Raw genomic sequence first — 4,678 nt, 5'->3', positions numbered from 1 at the left:
GTGGTATATTTATTCATATAAAATAGATAATGAGGGTATAAAAATTGTAATAAAATGTGATTATCAGGGCATCATTCAGAGTTCTACTGGCATAGTAGATCACATGTGGTTTTCCATCAAACCGTTGTCCTAAAACAGCTCCAATTACAGAATCAGATGCATCACACATCAGTTCGAATGGTAAGGTCCAGTCCGGTGCATGAATGATAGGAGCTGTGGTTAGCTCCTTTTTCAGATATTCAAAATCTTTTAGGCAGTCGGGAGAGAAGACAAATGATGTATCCTTGGATAAGAGATTGGTCAAGGGTCTAGCAATTTTGCTGAAATCCTTGATGAAACGTCGGTAAAAACTAGCATGACCAAGAAACGATCTGACATCTTTGACTGTTTTGGGAGGAGGGAGATTGGAAATGAGATCTACCTTAGCTTTGTCCACTTCAATTCCCCTATTCAAAACTACATGTCCTAAGACAATGCCTTGTTTGACCATGAAATGACATTTCTCCCAATTGAGAGTCAGATTTTTCTCCCTACACCGTTCTAGGACCAGTTTAAGATGATGCAAACATTGGGAAAATGTGTCACCAAAAATGGAAAATTCATCCATGAAAATTTCGAGAAATCGCTCTACCATGTTGAAGAAAATACTGATCATGCAACGTTGGAATGTGGCCGGTGCATTGCATAGGCCAAAAGGCATGCGTCGGTATGCGAATGTTCCATACGGGCACGTGAAGGTGGTTTTCTCCTGATCTTCTGGAGCGATAGGGATTTAATTGTAACCTGAATATCCATTCAGGAAACAGTAGAACTCGTGTCCTGCTAAACGCTCTAACATTTGGTCAATGAAAGGAAGAGGGAAGTGATCTTTTCGAGTGGCTAAGTTGAGTTTTCGGTAGTCAATACAGACTCGCCATCTAGTTTGGATTCGAGTGGGAATTAGCTCATTAGCCTCATTTTGGATCACGGTGATCCCAGAGTTTTTTGGAACAACTTGGACCGGACTCACCCATGAACTATCAGAAATGGGATAAATGATCCCATGATCGAGATATTTCAGAATGTCTTTCCTAACGGCTTCTTTCATCACTGGGTTTAACCTACGTTGAGCATCTCTAGTAGGTTTGGCATCATCTATCAAATGGATTCGGTGTTGAACAATGGTTGGACTAATCCCTTTGATATCAGCCATGGTCCATCCAATGGCTTCCCTATTCTCTCTTAAAACAGCTAAGAGAGCTTCCTTTTGACCGGTAGTCAACTCAGAAGAAATGATAACTGGTAAAGACTCGTTCTCCCCTAAGTAGGCATACTCTAAATTTTTGGGTAGAGGTTTGAGCTCTAACTTAGGGGGTTCCTCCACAGATGGGCGAAGCTGGACTCGGAGTTCTATCTCTAAAGGTTCTCGTTGCCAGCCAACAGCAAAAACATGATTGACCAGCGGTTCTATCTCAAGTTCTTCATCAGAAAGCTCCTCAATCATTAAATCAGATGCATTTGAATCAGACTCACACTCTCCCTCTTGTTGTTCACTGGATATTCCTTGAATGAAATTCACTTCCATGGGTTCATCAGATGGATCACTAGGTTGTCTCCCTAAGTTGAAGATATTGAGGTCAACAGTCATATTCTAAAAAGATAGTTTCATCTGACCGGTCTACAGTTTATCAAAGCATTTGAGGTGGCTAAGAACGGTCTTCCTAGAATGACGGGGATTTGACTTTTGAGATTGGAAACGGGCTGCGTTTCCAAGACAATAAAATCAACAGGGAAAATAAACTCTCCAACTTTGATCAGAACATCCTCTACCTCTCCTTTGGGAATTTTTACAGATCTATCAGCTAACTGTAGAGTGCATCTTGTAGGTTTAAGTTCTCCTACACCTAGCTGTTGATGGACTGAATAAGGAAGGAGGTTAACGCTGGCTCCCAAGTCTAGAAGTGCCTTATCAATGTGAGTGTTACCTATGACGCAAGGAATTGTGGGACAACCAGGGTCCTTATATTTCAACGGCATGGGTTTTGAAAAAATTTCACTGAGGTTGGCAGCTAAGAAGACTTTCTTGGGGACATTGATGGTTCTTTTTTTAGTGCATAAGTCCTTCAAGAACTTTGCATAAGAAGGAATTTGTTTGATTGCATCTAGGAGAGGGATGTTGATCTTGACCTGTTTGAATGTTCCTAGGATTTTCTCAACCTGTGGGGAGTTTTTCCTAGGTTTGAGTCTATCTAGGAAGGGGGCAACGGGCCTATACCTATCTAGATCAGGCTCAATTTCAAGTTCAGCGTTTTGGTCATCGGAAGGAATAGCTTCATCGGAAGGAGTGTGTTGGATGGGAGACGGGGTTTGATCCGATGGCATTCTAACCTGATTGTCTATTTGTTTTCCTGATCTCAGAGTGTGAATTGCATTCAGTTGAGCTGGATTGTTGGAACTGGATCCAGTGTCTTTAGGGTTTGCAACAGGTTGACTAGGGAATTTTCCTTTTTCTCTCTCACTCACGGCAGCGGCTAATTGCCCAAGTTGGGTTTCTAACCGGGCTATGACTTGTGTGTTCGAGTTGAGCACTTGGCCAGTGGTTTGCATGAAGGAATTTAGAGTGGTGGATGATTGGGTCAACATGTTGGTGTTCGCGGTGAAAATTGCCTTCTTAGAATTCATTGTCATCTTGAATAACTATTTTTCGGTTACAAAGATCCGGTCTTTTTTAGATCCGGTTACAACGAAATCAAAGAAAAAGAAAAGATTACAACTTTCCTTTTACAACTTTCCTTTAGAATAAATCGCAAGATCCTGTTTTGCGGTCTCTTGCTTGTGTGGGTTCTTTGCCGACGTCGGGGTTAATCCGTGGACCACCGCGCGATCTAGATCCGGTCGGATCTACACGATTCGACGGGTATTATTTCACCAAGGAAATAATAGCCGGGGAGGATTAGTGGCAGTAAATCCATTTCTGAGTTCGAGTCCGAAACTGATCTTGATTCGATCGTGATTCGATCCGAGTCCGCTCTTGTTTGAATGACTCGTTGATTTCTTGAACCCTTGGCTTGATTCCACACGTGAATGGATGTATTCCGTTGCTTGCGTGCGATTCGTCAACCTCATCGCCTCGTTGGTTCGTCGGTTTGTACCGAGCTATGCTAAGGGACCTGTAAGCAATTTTATACGCCTACAGATACCCCCTCCAAAGTATTTCAGCCTCGTTCTTTTATAGAAGAGTCTGGAATACTTTGGATATGATTGTCCCAACCTTCAATCGGTGTGACGGGACTTTGGAATGGCTTCTGTTCTTGATTCCTTCAATCTTTCAGGCTATTCGGTGCTTTGTCGAATGTCTGTAAGAGTTCCGGTGCTGCATTTATTGTCTGACCGTTGTCGGAATTTCGAACTTGAAGTCGATTCCTGATTTTCTGATCTTTAGCTCGTGTTTGTTGGTTCAACATAGAACTGACCATCGATTGTTGGCGTTGAGTTCTCATTTGCGACCGTTGTATATTCTCCAGGAACTTCTCAAACCAAAAATAGGGAATAGTTTATACTCATATACCTTATTGGAGTAATTTCTGTGCCCGAATGAGCTGAACCGGCCTGATAATGAGCTGAACCGGCTTGATAATGAGCCAAAAAAGGCAGTAATTCGGCTCAAAAAATCTTCTGATTTTTCCGAACATGTGGGAGAGGTAAGAATAAATCAAGGACTGAATCCTCTGTCGATTTGAAGTTGTTTCGATGCTCGATTCAGCTTCAATTTGAATTCTGGTTCAAACTAGGTCTGGTCCGGTTCAACTTGGTCTAGTCCGGTTCAACTAGGCTTGGTTCAACATTATAAAAGAGGGTTTTTTCTCCCTCATTAGGGCTGGCCCCCCTCTCTCCCCTCTTCTTTGATTTCTCTTCCCTCGAGCATCCGTTCTCCCTCAAAATTTCATAGTTGCATTAGATCTAGTATTCCTTTGGATCTTTGGCTGAGAAATCCCTCAAAACTTCCATATTTAGAATTTCTCTCAGGCCCCTCGAGCGCGTGGTCTGAGTCTCTTTCAAGATCTGATTTTTATTGGATCCACGAGCTTTCCCTCAGGTAAATTCTCAACCATTTTAGCATTTTTTATGCTTAATTCAATTTATGAATTTGTGGGGTCGCATGCGAGGGTTAGGATTAAGATTTGGCGCCTCGAGCTCACCTTTCAGGGGGGAGAATCGCAAAAAAGGGAAACTTTTTCTAGATCTGATTCCCTCATTTATTTTGCAGGTCTCTATGTCTCGTATTGCGAGAGGTCAATCCTCTACCGCGTCGGCTGATGGCGCGCCTCCCTCTTACGCTGGTGAGCTATTTTTGGAAATTTACAAATTAGTCTAGCTGATGGCGTGCCTCCCTCTTATGCTGGTGAGCTATTTTTGGAAATTTACAAAATTAGTCTATTTTTTCTTAGAAATTTGCAAATTGGTCCTTTTCACCCCATTTTGTTCTCCTTGGCGAGGCAATCGGGAAGAGCCTTGATTCTCCTTGGCGAGGATCGACGCTTTAAAGATATGTTTTGCTTGGTCAAAATCATATCTCAAAATCAATAAAGGGGGCGTTTTGACGCCGCATTGTGCCTTATAAGGCAGGGATATATATAGTCGATATACCTTATCTTATAAGTGCATAATGTGGCCAAATCGTCTCACCCTTTATAAGGCA

This window comes from Asparagus officinalis, chromosome 9, assembly GCF_001876935.1.
Source record: "Asparagus officinalis chromosome 9, Aspof.V1, whole genome shotgun sequence".
NCBI lineage: Eukaryota > Viridiplantae > Streptophyta > Magnoliopsida > Asparagales > Asparagaceae > Asparagus > Asparagus officinalis.
The sequence above is the reverse complement of the archived record's forward strand: the minus strand, read 5'-3'. Positions refer to the sequence as shown.